We start from the raw sequence: 14,683 nt of genomic DNA, 5'->3' as shown, positions 1-14,683 counted from the left end.
AAAAGTTGTCTTAGTTTCAGGTGTACAGCACAGTGATTCAGGTACACATATACATATACCTATTCTTTTTCAAATTCTTTTCCCAGTTAGGTTATTACAGAATATTGAGCAGAATTCCCTGTGCTATACAGTAGGTCCCTGTTGTTATCTATCTGAAATATAGTCGTGTGTATATGTCAATCCCAAACTCCTAATTTATCCCTCTATCCCACTCCTCCATGTATATACCTAAGAGAAATGAAAACATATGTCCACACAAAAACTTGTACACAAATGTTTACAGAGGCATCATTCAAACGGAAACGAACTTATTCATGTTTTCTATTAAGTGAAAACCACCTGGGTGTCCATCAGATGATGAATGGGTAAATAAAATGTGGTATATCCATTCAATGGAATTATCATTTCAATAAAAAGAGTGTTTCTGGGGGCCAGGAAAAAGGGGAAAAGGTAATGAATGTGAATGTGTGTGGGGATTCTCTGAGGTGATGAAAATGTTCTAAAATTAGATCAAGGTCATGGTTGCACAGCTCTCTAGATATGCTAAAATCACTGAATTTGATGAAATGAAATTCACGTTTTATGGCAAGCCAAGAAAATTTAATTATAAAATTTGTCTTTGCCTGTTTGCCTTCTCTATAGTGTATACTGTGTATCTGCGTTAACCAGATAACCTTCCTTCTTGATCTTGTAAGGGGCCAGGATGACCCATGACCAGCTCTTCACTTTGTCCGTGTAGATCTGGATGGTGTAAACTGTCAATAATATGCCATTTGACGTATAACCTTTTGTCTCAAAAACTTATATAACTATGCTTTGACCTCTGACAGGTCAAGGCAGAACTGTTCTCAGAGCTTTCTGAATAATCCTCAGGTTGGCTCAAATAAACATTTTCCTTTCTGAGATGGACTACTGATTAATTTTTTCATCAACAAATTGTACACTTTAAATGAGAAGAATTTAGGGTATGTATATCTCCAAAAAAATGTTTTTAAAATCTGATCTGGGGCAAGCTCTTGGTTACAATTTCTCAGGACAGCTCTCCCCACCCTGAGATACTCAGCAAGTCTCTTTGTTGTTTCCTGGGTGGGTGGAGGCAGGTAGGAGGGCTCAGGAGTGCAGCCTTACTTCTGACTCACCCCTACCTGCAGTGCAGCCCTTTGGATGTTCTGGTGTGTGAGCTGTGCCACTGGACTCCCCACCCTGGGCAGGTGTGATATTTGATGACTGCCCTCTACTAAGAGGTCATCCAGGTTGTGTGGATTGCAAAACATCGCCTTGGTGTTTATGTTTTTTATTTTTATTGTTTTAAAGGTTTTTTCTTTGATGGGGACCATTTTTAAAGTCTATATTGAATTTGTTACAATATTGCTTGTTGGTTTTTTTTTTTATGTTTTGGTTTTTTGGGCCGTTTTTTGGCTGCGGGATCTTAGTTCCCCCACTAGGGATGGAACGCGTACCCCCTGCGGTGGAAGCGAGGGGTCCTAAACACTGGACTGACAGGGAAGTCCCTTGCCCGCTTTTTGATGCTTTCAAGATATTTTATAGTTTTTCTAACAAGTATGTGTTCACCTGATGAGTTGGTTCAACTGCACTAGCTTGCCATATTCCTGGAAACCAATGAGGATTTTAAATTCCTTAATCATTTTAAACTCATGGCCAATAACATCACGGGGGCCCAGGGGCTACTTCATGTCTCTGATTCATTCTCCCTCCCTTCTGGAAGACTCTCACACCTCTCCTTCTTCCTACTTTCTTTGGATCTCTTTTCAAATTACACCTTGCTTGTGAATCTTGTAAGAAGTAACATTCCCATCCTTGCCTCTCTCTCTCTCTCTCTTTTTCTTTTTTGGCTATTAATGCTTTTCTTTCCTTTTTAATTTTTATTGGAGTATAGTCTTTTACAACATTTTGTTAGTTTCTGCTGTACAGCAAAGTGAATCAGCTGTACGTATACACAGATCCCCTCTTTTTTGGATTTCCTTCCCATGTAGGTCACCACAGAGCACTGAGTAGAGTTCCCTGTGCTACACAGTAATCTGGCCTATTATAATCGTTAAAAGACAATTACTTAATGAAGAGATACAAATATCTCTTATACAGATATAAAGTGAATGTGTGTTAAAGATTTTACGGGACTCAATTAATGAGGGAACTAGTAAGATGTTGCAGCTGATTCAAAAGAGAATTCAGGACTTCCCTGGTGGCGCAGTGGTTAAGAATCCACCTGCCGATGCAGGGGACACGGGTTTGAGCCCTGGTCTGGGAAGATCCCACATGCCGCGGAGCAACTAAGCCCGTGTGCCACAACTACTGAGCCTGCATGCCACAACTACTGAAGCCCACGCGACTAGAGCCCGTGCTCTGCAACAAGAGAAGCCACGGCAATGAGAAGCCCACGCACCGCAACGAAGAGTAGCCCCAGCTCACCGCAACTAGAGAAAGCCCAGGTGCAGCAGTGAAAACCCAACGCAGCCAAAAATAAATAAATAAATTTTTTTTTTAAAAAAAGGAGAGAGAATTCAAGACACTAAACATACATACATATGTAGACAACAAAGCATGCCACTGACAGTAATCTACAGACAGATGCCACACAGCTCTGTGCTCAGGGCACTTATCAACTGATCCCGCTGACGCACTGGTTTGCACTGTGTGGAGGAGAATCATCTGCAATAGTATCTGTCTGCTACAACTTACGAGATTCGTAAAATAACTCAAAAGACCACGGAAGACCAGAAGGCTGTGTTGACCCTTTCTGTCCATTTCAAAGCTTTATACGATATTCACTATTCTCTGCTAGATCTCAGGTGAGAGAACCTGGCTCCATGAGAGGCACGGCCTGGTCTGGAATAAGCCTGACCCACAGACAACTCCTGGCTTGTTTAACTTTGTGAAACCATGGTCCACATGAAGGGGAAAAACTAGTGGTGTGAATACTCTGACTTCACATGAAGGCCCTAGAAGGCCGAGGGGAAAGCACTGTGAACTGAGGACGCCACCGGCCGCATCAGTAAACAAAGGGTGTTGCAGCCACCAAGCCGTCACATGACAGCCTCCCCGAGACCGTGCGCCCTGAGGGAACTCAGGATCCGGGCGGGTCACATGACAGCCACCCCGAGACCGTGAGCCCTGAGGGAGCTCAGGATCCGGGCGGGAGGCCCCCCATCTAGCAATGAGCTGCTGCAGCCGCCCCCAGCCGTGCACCCTGAGGAGACTCGGGAGGAGAAAACGCAGGATACTGGCCCCAGATAGCCGAGGAGCACATCAAAGGAACGATGCCAGAGAGCTCAGACTCTTGCGTCTTCCCATACGTAGAAAAGCGCTAAACTCTTTACCTCGAGATGTCCGGTTTTCTTTAATTAACAGTCATCTTTTGATGTTCCTACTACCTGGTCTTTGTTGCAAAAACGGCTCCTATCTACCCCGGCCCCCACCTGGCCTCTTCGGAGCCGTCCCTCGGAGTGATCTGAGATGCTGTGTCCCGGACCTTAGTCCTCGGGTTTGTCCACCGAATAAAACACAACTCTCAACTTTCAGGCTGTGCATTATTTCAGTCGACAGCACTAACCACAGAGCTGGCTTTCCTCCTGTGGCTGCACACGAACTCTGCGCTGACCTTCATCTGCGGGGATAGCCTCATGACGAATGGGGGTCACATATATGGCTGTGTACAGCCACAACCCTCCAAAGGGCCCCAGTGTTTGCAGAACGGTCTAGAACAGGGCTTGTCTACTCTTCCTGTCCTGTGTACCCGCTGCAAGGGCATCTGGCAGCCCTGGGGCAGGGATTCCTTGCCCTGATAGGTGTGTGAGTTTGTGGGCTGCAGGCTCTGTCTGTCTGTCTGTCCACGGCTGTGTGTCCAGTGCCCAGGAAGGTGCTTGGGACTTTGCAGGGACGCACGACATCTGCTGAAACGACTGATCCCCTCCGTGGGGCTGGGGGGCTCAGTGGTGACTGTTCCTCCCCGCGACTCTCCTGTGCTGTGTCTGTACCACAGCTGTGACAGATGGGACCCCCTGGGCCCAGAAAGACCCTCTACTGGACCAGAAAGTTGGCAAAACGGACGCTGCTTTACTCTTTCCACCATCTGCACGCAGTGGGGACTTTATCAAGTCTTATTCCTGAAGGTTAAATCCGGGTGCCCCCGAAGAACCCATTTCTTGGTCCAGCTCAGTCGGGAGATGGAGAAAAAGAGGATGCTTCCTGCTCTGCTCACGATGTCTGAAAACGCACAATTCAAAAGCCAGGGGAGATTTCCTGCGCGTCCGACAACGATGGCAGGGGAGTGACAAAAGACATGTCCACGTATTGAGATACCGGGAAGTCATTCTGGCTTATACATGAGTGAACTTGAGTTTGATGCTAACTAAAATAGCCTGTGTGTGGCCTATCAAAGCTTACACTGTACCTCGGCTTTAATTATTAGAGAAAAGGACACACTGACCGGAAGTAAAAATGTCCATGTTAAAAATAAAGATGAAATGCCTCCCTTCCTGGGACACCGATACTTGTTACTCCTTTGATGGTTAAGTCCCCCTTCCCAGGTGGCAAGGCCATACTGACTTGCTGGGTACGTGCTGGTCTGTTCTTTTTTTTTTTTTTTTTAAATAATAACCTTGAAGAAATGAAACCCTGACTTGTTTAATGTTCTTTGTTTTGACAAGATATAAAACTGTGCTGCTCTCCGGAGCAGTTTCTCAGAGTCATCTGGGAAGCTGGCTTCCAGGCTAGTTCTGTCTGGCTCACATAAAACCCTTTTCTATTCTTATTTTAGATTGTTTATTGATTATTTTCATTGACAGGAGAGTGAGGTGTGGTCCAGCTGTTTGATGAACTACCATATTGCCATAGTAATGAGATTAATACGGTTTTGTGTGTGTGTGGTTCTCTGTGTGTCGTATTTTACATAAAAAGGTGAGAAAAAGACGAGTGGGTTCCATATAGCAATGTGGAAAACGCTTAGGCTGTAATAACATCTGTAAAAGGTAGAATACAAAATGCTGTGCGTTCTCGGACTTACCGAAGCTGTCTCTGTGCCAGAGGGTCATAGCTTTGCTCACCGGCCGCGAGGAGGAAATTCCATCTCAGCTGGAAGCTGGCGGCCAATCTGATAAACTCCGCTTTGCTTCTGCTCGGCTGTGACATTTTAGAGAGAAAAAAGTGCTGGGGTTTATGATGAAAATCAAGGCGAGCGTGTTGTCACATGCACCCACGGGTGGCGCACAGACAGTCTCACGAGGTCAAAGTGGGGCAGGAAGAAGGAAAGCCGAGGTGAGAGGCGGCCCAGGCCTGGGCCGGGTCTTGCACCATCTCCTGTGGGGATGGTCCCAGGCAGAACCCTTTGAAGTGGGCGGGGAGAAGGCAGGAGGTGGGAGAGCAGCTGACTTCCACACAATTCTTTTTAGAAAAAGGTCACTTGTGGGGAGCAACGGGGGGGGAGGCCTGCGGGATGGCCTTGCTGCAGCCCCCTCGGCAGCTCGAGAGGGTCGGGGGCTAATTTACACGTGGCGAGTCTGACACCGTGAAGAAGGGGCCCAGAGTCCCACAGTGACGGAAGGAAGGGTGCCGACTCTGCAAGGCACAAAGCGCGCCGCTGCGCCGCGTGAATTATCTGAGGCCTGGAAGGCCCATCTGTGTGTCCAGCGGAGCCAAGGTCATCGATGGCCTGAGTGGCACTAAACTGGGTACCGGGGAGATGCCTCCACGTGCAGACTAAGGAACCCCCCACTAGATTGACAGCAGCCTCGGGCCACACTTCAGGTGAGTTACAAACCAACAGAGGCATATGTAATTTCCAGCACAGGTTGGAGTGAACCCCCCGAGTCTCTCCTGACTCTACTGCGTGAGGACCACCCAGACACTCAACCTCAAGTCTCCGAGGAAGAGCGGCAGGGACTGGCCAGGAATAAGGAGATGCCCTTTCCTCTCGGTTTCTGTTCAGCCCCCGCTGAGAGCCCCCAAAGGCCCACCCTGGGCTCTGGGTGGGTGTGGACCTGTAACCAAGCAGGACCCTATGGGGCCCTCCCAGGACAGAACCCCCCCCCCCCCAATATCCTCTGCTGTAGCTCCTCTCTGAAGTACCAAGATAATAGTATCTCCTGCATATTTCCTGAGAGTTTCAGATGCTAAACCCCCCGCCCCCACCAAATGGAGGAAATTAACGACCTGATGATCATGAGACCTGCTGGGGCCTAAGGACTGATCACCACCAACCAATCAGAGGATTGTGCACGAGCTGATCACACACCCTGGGACCCGGCCCCGCCCCTCCCCTGGCCTTTCAAATGGCTTTGTTGAAACCCTTCCGGGAGTCCCGGGGTATTCTGAGCACGAGCCACCCATCTCCTTCCTCTCTCCTTGCTGGGCCCTGCAGTAAACCTTTCTCTGCTCCGAACTCCAGCCTCTCGGTTTGTGTGGCCTCACTGTGCATCGGGCACGTGAACTTGGGTTTGGGAACAGACTCCCCTCGGCAGCGGCATCCTCCCCGCATGACTTGGGACCACCGGGAACGGGGCTCTCGGGGGGAGCCCTGCTGGTGTTCAACACACACAAGGATGTTTCCTAAAACCATCCAGAGAAGGAGCTGTGGGCGATGGCCGCACATTCACAAGTGAACACAGACATTACCCAGCTTTCCTCCTCTCGTCGGCAGCGTGACACCTCAGGTTCCTACATTTAGAAAGGACCCCTGGGCCCAAACTGCGCGAGAACCAGGGGAACAAATGAAGCAGGACAGAGCTGAGCATTTCTCTCCTCTGGCTCTGCCAGGTGCTAACAACTTGAGGCCATTAGTCATCGTGGACAAGCCCGTCACATTTTAACAGTCTGAGTAGCTCACTGACAACAGTCTGTGGGGTTTTTTGTTTGTTTGTTTTATCAGCCAGGTTGTTTTACAAAAACAAGCCCTTCAAAGGCAGGCAGTTACAAAAGCACCATTTTTCGAAGAAGACGCTCACCCGTGATGCTGCAGGGGTGAGGACGGAAACACCGCGTTACACGGTCTTGCAAGCAGGACCGGTACGACGGTCTCGGGGGCTCAGCGGGGGTGAAGTGGAGGCTGCGTGAGTGTCTGAAACAAGGACCAGAGGATGGAGAGCTTCATCCTGTCGAATGAATCGCTGTCTCTGCGGCTACGCACCCGCGCACATTACCACTGGTACAAGTGAGCTTTGCCGAGGACCAAGGAGAGGGAATCAAAACCACAGAGAACCTGGAAAGACTATATCCAAGGAGCAGAAAATGGAAACAGACACCTGCCAAGGCTTGGAACCAGCTTTCAAGCTCCTTCCTGGGTTTTCTGGGGGAGATGGAGGGGGCAGGAAGACATGTGGCTGGAGGCTTAAGGAGAAAACCCGAGTCACGTTCTGGTCCCAGGCCCTCCAGGTCCTTGCTGCAGAGAGCTGCAGAGATGCCCCCCTTTTCCCTAGACCGGTGCCCCACTTTCCCTACGCCCACCCCTCCCAGTGGAACCCAACTCCCTCGTCAAGGTCTTTTCCTGCTGCCTCGGCCTTCAGAGGATGACGCCTCGAGGGGCGGGAGGCTCCGTGTTTCAGGCCCACTGGGGCCAGGGTGCTGGGGCTTCCCCTGACAGCATCCTCCGCTCTTACAGGGTGACTGTAAGCAGCTTTGGGCAGAAAAGAGCTCTTTGCAGGAGGTCCCTTCGTCTTGTCACTAACCTCAAACCAGGCGCCCCCATGCTCTACTCATCTCTGGCCCTAGCACACCTTTCAGATCTTTTGATCACACGATACTTTGCCTAACTTGTAGGTTCTTTCCATAGATCAAAGAAATAGAAATGATGACCGATCTCTTCCCCAGCTTCCCCTTCAGTAATCTCAAGAACTGTGTGAACACGGCAGCATCTAAAGAAAGAGCACAGGAAGTCGACAAGCCTGCACACAGTGGGGCATGGTGACCACTCTGACCGCCCATCTCAGTGATTACCTGAGATGACTTCCCTTTTCCGCGTTAAAAACTTTCTCGGCCGAGCAGAATCTTCGGAGATGGTTTTGGAGAACACGGAGTCCACCGTCTCCCCGGACTGCCGGTATTCTGCTCAAAGGCAGTTTCCCTTCCTGCCAACATTTGCCTCTCGTGAGTATTGGTTTTTGCGCTGCAAGCAGCTGGACCTGATTTGGTAACGTGACTGCTGATGAGGGTGATGACGACAGTCAAGCCAACGGGCCTACTGAGAAGTCCAAGTGACACGTCCAGCAGAAGGACCAAACCCGCCCACGTCCGAAACCAATTCATCTTGGCTTTTGTGAACCCAAGCCTGACACCTTACTGGGACTGTCTGCAAAACCCCCAGATGAGCGCCATTCTCCCCAAACAGACCAACCCATCTCCCTCCTGAACACTCCTGCTTCGTGCACGCATCCTCAACTGCACACCAACACTTACCTGCCCACACCCACTCACATGCCCTCCCACGCACAGACACGCTCACATATGCACACACGTGCTCACCTGCAAGCAAACACACACACAGAGTTGCATGTGGCAGCCTCTGAGACACCACTTCCCCAACCCGAACCCCGTCCCGGCCTTGACACATTTCTGTCCAGAGCGCCAGAGAAAACCTTTTCCTTTGCACCAGGTCCTGGGCACTCAGTGCTATAATGTAGCTAGAATGACCCACACCCACTTCTTCTACTGAAAAAAAAAAAAAATCGTGGTTTTGTACCTGGAAGACAAATGTTTGGAGGCTTGAAGACAGACAATTCAGGAATACACTGAGGTCTGTTGATGTCCCCAGCAAAGAAATTAAACTGCTCAAACCTATCAACAGACAAAACAAACCCGATTGTGAGCGGTAGAGCAGAATTTCCCCGTAGGTATTTGTATCCCAGGTGACCTAGGGGATAACATCCCACTGCAGTTCAAAGGAATTCCCTGCGGCCTCGCCCTCATTTTGAACACAAAGGCTGCCTTGGGCTGGGTCTGTCACCCCAGGTCGTCTGGTTCAGAGCTCTGTGGTCTCGCCTTCTAGCAATCCCCTCAGCTACTTGTTGAAATGGGAAGAAATAGTTTGAAATCATAACTACACCTTGTAATCACACAGAACCGGGCTCCAAGTGAGCTCACTGGAGGGTACAGACGTGACCTCACCCATCCCTGCCATTTTTATAAAGGGAGTAGTTTGTTCAAGTCCTTTAACTGATGGTGGACATCAAAGCCGCTGAGGGATGTTAGGTGAGTTGCCCAGGACTACAGACCCTGTCAGTACAGGCCCGAGGGCTGCAGCCCAAGTGCGGGACACTGGGACTTGGGTCCCGCACCCGCGCAGGCAGCGCTGAGAGTGGAAGGACAGTGCAAGCGCATCTGTCTGAGTGCCCCCATGTGCCAAGGAAATTTAGATAACGCAGTGGGCTGCCATGGCCCTGGTGCACATTTGGTCAGGCTCCGTCTGGAAGATCTTCCAGGTACATCTCAGGCATTCGTCTGCCAGGGGTCATGCTGCCTCCCTGCCGGCTCTGCGCCCTCCGCAAAGGACATGCAAGGATGCCAACAGGAGCCCCTGGCAGGCTGGCGGGCACCTGGGGGAGAGGCCTCATGCCTCCTGGGTCTCCCTGGGCTTGGGCTGGGGGTGAGAGCAAGGTTTGGGCAGCCAGCTGGGATTGCTGGGGAAGCCAGTGGCCTGGGAGGGGGGCTTCCATTGCCCTGAAGCCTGCTGGGTTAGGTGTTCACCTTTCAGCTGCTGGTCTGGTTGGAGGGGAGTCTCCCAGGGGAGGATCTGGGATTTGGGACAGCCAGGCAGTAGGGACAGGGGATATAATCAAGGGACAGGCAAGCAGTGGGGGGAGGGAGCTACTTAGCAGCAAGTAAGGACCCATTTCACTATTTTAATAACTGGTACAATCCTACCAAGTCAGCCCCCCTCAAGGTCAAAGGAAGAGGACAGGATACTTTGCGTTGCTTTTAATGCATCGCTGAATCCACGTAGCCATCTGGTGGTGAAATGCCGAGGTGCCCCGTGTGCAGCCCCGTGTTGGGCGGGCCGTGATGAAGCCCACAGCCCACACCTTGAGGGGGCTTCAGGCACTGGGAGGCAGCTTTATGCATGGCTGACCCCTCCTGGCAGCCCTCAGACCAAAGCCTAGCGACCGGGGGAGAAGGTGGTAACTGGTCTGCAGCCCCACCTGAAGCAGCTCCCGGCTCCCCCCGAGTGGGGAGCCTCCTGCTGTGGTGACTGTCCCCTCTCAGTGATGTAACCACGCGTAAGCCAGCTCTTCGTGGAACTGTAACTGAGGGAGGACCCTACGGGGCCTTCCCAGAATAGACCTCCACCCGTGTCCCCCGCCTGCCTTTTGTCTGTAGAGAAACTTCAGCCAAAGAAGAAATTTAATCAGAGAAGTGAGAAAATGCAGAAAGAAAGGAAAACAGGCAAGCAAGACAAAATAATAATACTTTAGCCATTAAGCACAGTCAAGGACCTTTAGTTCCTCCTCAAGGACTCTAGCGAATTCTGAGCCCTGTTCCTTGAGCTGTTTTGCAGATACTGAAACCCCCTCCAGGTGGCCGAAGTTAACTGTCTGCTGCCCACGAGCACGGAGACCCCAGACCGGTTGGAACCAGAAGGTTGATGATGCCGACTCCCGATGACCTCACCACCAGCCAATCAGAAGAGTGTCCACGAGCTGACCACGCCCTGCTCCTTGAACGCTATAAGACTCCTCACGACCCGCTCCAGGGCAGGACACACAGTCTTGAGGGCATGAGCACGCTGTGGCCCGCGCTTACCTGGCAAAGCAATAAAGCTATTTCTTTCTGCTTCACCCACAACGCTGAGATTTAATCTGGCACCAGCGTACAGAGGCCAGATTTTGGCATCAGAATGGAGATTTTCTTCCTTAAGATCAACTACAATTGTCAGATAGTGTCGGGGCCCAGAGTACGCGGTTCCAAAATGTGCCGCAGTGGCATGTTGGTTAATTCGATTGAAAAGTTACTTAAGAAACGGCCAACACAGGAAGGACACTGACCCTCCCCCTCGGTCTCCCTGAAAACAGGAAATAAATCTCCGGTGTGAAAGGTGCCCTTCCGGCACCAGGATGTAAAGAGACACCCTTAGCCCCAGAGACAGGGAATTCAGGCTGAGAACAAACCATGTAGAAACAAACCATGTTACCTTTTTTTTTTTTTGGCCGCGCCGCCAAACTTGTAGGATCTTAGTTCCCCGAGCAGGGATTGAACCCAGGCCCTCGGCCATGAAAGCACGGAGTCTTAACCACTGGACAGCCAGGGAAGTCCCAAACCATGTTAGTTCTTTAATTTACTACCCAAGCCCCAATTCTGTTTAGCGTCTTCACTAATTGGGCACCCCAAAACCTAAGTTCCTTTGTCTACTTCTTAGGTCCCATTTCTGTAAGACCTCCGTGCACATGATTTAAAATTTGTGTCTTTTTCTCCTGTGAACCTGTCTTGCGCCAGGTTGATTATTAATCCAGCCAGGAGAACTCAAGACGGGTAGAGGGGGAAATTCCCCCTTCCCCGGACAATAGCAAAGGCCACGAATATTCATGGGCTTATATAGCACTTGTTTGTAAAGTAGTGAAATAAGGTCAAAGCACCACCGTTAAACTTCACATTGTTAAAAATAACACTTGGTGCAGGAATTCCCTGGCGGTCCAGTGGTTAGGGCTCTGTGCTCTCACTGCCGTGGGCCTGGGTTCAATCCCTGGTCAGGGAACTAAAATCCCACAAGCTGCGAGGGTGCGTAAACAAACAAACAAACAAAACTACAGTTAGAGCAGAAACTGGCAAGGCAGAGAGCTCGGCCAATCCCACTCAGGCCCGAAGAGGCGATCTGTGCATCTGCAAGAGGGATGCAGGAGGGTTTTCCAAAGGAGACAAGAAATATTGTCAATCAGCAACCACACTCACTCGGCAAATACGTCCTGGCACTATGGACCCCAGGGCAGGCCCTGGAAGAGGGTTCTCGGGGCACTCCTCATCTTCTGCAGGAAGAGGTGTGCGAGCAGGTAAATTATAACGTCAAAGAGGAACGTTCTAATTCTATTAGGAAATCTATAAATCAGTGATGGCCATAGCAGCCCTGATTATATACCAAACACTGCAACCAAGCAGCTGAGGAAGGAGGAGTACATTTCATCTCTGTGTTCCCCTCCAGGTCGTCAGTGCCGCTCGGGTTACTCGTCAGGGCTTGCTGGGAAGTATCCAAGGCGCCCTGATGCATGATGGCGTGTAGATCCAGCTGCAGGATGCCGACTCTCCTGCTGTTTTTCAGCACCATCTCATGGTCTAAAGACAACAGCAAACGCGACACTTGGTGAAATCTTGTCATCTTACTTTGGCCTAATGCCCCCTCTCCAAATTACCCAAACTTTCTTGCTGTCGAAGAGAAAAAGTGGATTTGGGTAGTTTTGCCCGTTAAAACTGAATCCTAGGGCTTCCCTGGTGGCGCAGTGGTTGGGAGTCCACCTGCCAATGCAGGGGACGCGGGTTCATGTCCCGGCCCGGGAAGATCCCACATGCCGCGGAGCGGCTGGTCCTGTGAGCCATGGCCGCTGAGCCTGCGCATCCGGAGCCTGTGCTCCGCAACGGGAGAGGCCACAACAGTGAGAGGCCCGCGTACCGCAAAAAAATAAAAACCAAAAACCAAACCCTGAATCCTAAATGACAATCAAGATGTTCAAACTGCACACATTCTAGAACTGCCTTTCTGAAAGTCGGCATTTAGGACGCTTCTGCTCACGGGCAGATGTCTCAGGGGCCTGCAGCTCCTCCTCCCAGTTCCCTATTCTCTGTACCCCGAGCAAGGGGCCTAAATTCTCTAGAGAGGGAAACGGTGGGTAACTGGGCTCTGCCAGGCAAGTGCGGTTCTGGAGAAGCAACAGGGCGGGCGGCCTCTACAGGATGGCTGTGGGGACTCAGAAGCTCTCCTGTCCTTCCTCTGGGGAGCCTGGGGCAGTGAATTGGGCCTCCGCTGTCCAATGGGACAAACCTCTCCCTTACGTGTTCGGGGTCTGCAGGACGAGCGGTGAGTCATCCTCACACCAGCCCCAAGAGCAGGCACTACAGCCATGTCTGTTTTACGGAGAGGAAAGGGGCCCTTGGGTATTCAGTAAACTCTCCTGGAACAGTGAGTGTAAAGGTATGGCTCCCAGCAGGCCAGGCTCTGGACTCTGAGCTGGCCGCTCCAGTGGGTAGGGATGGAGGTCGTGTTGCAAGGTCGTTGCCATTGCCCCAGTGGGGAAGGTGAAGGTGCCCAGAACCGGATGGGCCTCTAGCTCAGAAGGAGAAACAACCCTACTGGTGGGGGATGGAGGTGGTCAAAGGGCGGTCCCGGCTGGGCGCCCCCTGGCCGGGGCTGATTTGGGGCAGAGGGCTGGTCCCAGGCTCCGTCCCCATCTGCCGCCGTGGGATTTCAGAACAGATCGTAGAACCTCTCCTTCAGCCCCTCTCTCCCCTCCGCTAACACCCAGGAGTGAGAAGGTCAGAGCCGAGGACCTGGTGCCCCGACACACAGAGTCCGCAGGGCCATGTGCACAGGGTGCAGGGTCTGCCCTAGGCTCTGCTACAATGCCCTTCCACCTCTGACGTTGGCTTGCCCGGGACGCCACCCCTGGGGGGCCTCCCTCTGGAACTTTAGAACCGTGACCTGCTGGCCCTGCGTCCTCTCCTCCACGGGCAGAGCCTGGAGGCCGGAGGGGAGGAGGGGTGGCTTCCAGCTGAGCACCTGGGGCCCAGCAAGCTGTCCTCTGCCCTCCAGGTGGGTGGGCCGGCCTCTCTGCACGGGCCTGCTGCCCGCTCGGAGGGTCACTGGCAGCCTGCACTTTTCGCTTTGGGAAAGCTGCTTTGTTCCCTCCTGTGTGGTTGCCTGAAACCTACCTTTGCCATGTTGGAAAGGTACGTCTTTCTTCTTAGTCTTTAGACAAACACAGTAACTTCTCTGAAGAACAATGAACACGCCCATTACTGATGCTGTAACTTCAGGTTTGCATGCAGGAAGGCAGCGCACACGGGGGGGCGCACCCACCCGCCCAGGAGGGCAGAGCCGTCCACCTGCCCCACCCAGCCAGGCCCCCAGCCTCCCCACCCCCCTGCCCGCTCGCCCCTCCCAAGCGGCTCCGAGATCCCGGCAGGGGCGCACTGCCTAAACCGCCCCCCACTTGCGCAATGCCAGGAAAGTGATGTCCTCCAGCGTCTGCCGTGTGCTCCGTGAAGTTGAGGATTTTGCCCAGGAACGCTGACTTCCCCCAGCTTCTCATCTTTCCATGCTCTCCTCGGGAAACGATCAGAAATGAGAAAACATGAGAGAGGAGGTGCTCTCCTGAATGTACTCATTTATTCACATATTCACTTACCGGGGACACTCGTGCAGCGTCTGCTGGGTGCGGGCTGCACGGCTGGATGAAGGGGAATGACCTCCACCCTCCAGGGGCTCCCCACGAAGGGTAGGTTACCAGGAGCACAAACAGCGTCCCAACAGCAGAGTAAGTGCTCCCGGCAACGTGAGACACAGGAAGGAAGTGAGCAGTTCTAGCGGAAGAAGGTATCAGGGACGGCTTCATCTGGAAGGGGACATTCTGCCTGGGCCTTAACGCGTAGGTAGGAGTTGGCGGGGGAGCAATGGTGGGGTGGGGGCGACTAGGCACAGACAGCAGTAGGAATAAGGGCCTCTTGGGGATGACCAGTCTGCGGTGCTGGGGAACGC

At 51.9% G+C, this 14,683-nt stretch overlaps 1 long non-coding RNA gene across 1 annotated transcript; it reads right to left on the bottom strand.

Moving 5' to 3' along the window:
• Positions 1-3,121: 3,121 nt before the first annotated feature.
• Positions 3,122-13,972, bottom strand: LOC113632021 (uncharacterized). Its single transcript, XR_003437620.1, has 3 exons — positions 13,858-13,972; positions 5,024-5,139; positions 3,122-4,260 (listed from the first exon to the last, which is right to left on the bottom strand). It is a non-coding gene; the product is annotated as an uncharacterized LOC113632021 (long non-coding RNA).
• Between the last annotated feature and the right edge of the window lie 711 nt (positions 13,973-14,683).

Source organism: Aethalodelphis obliquidens, unplaced genomic scaffold, assembly GCF_003676395.1.
Source record: "Aethalodelphis obliquidens isolate GAN/ISIS:26980383/991018 unplaced genomic scaffold, ASM367639v1 scaffold35, whole genome shotgun sequence".
In the NCBI taxonomy this organism is placed as follows: Eukaryota; Metazoa; Chordata; class Mammalia; order Artiodactyla; family Delphinidae; genus Aethalodelphis; species Aethalodelphis obliquidens.
Note: the sequence above shows the minus strand (reverse complement) of the source record. Positions and strands in the feature narration are given on the sequence as shown.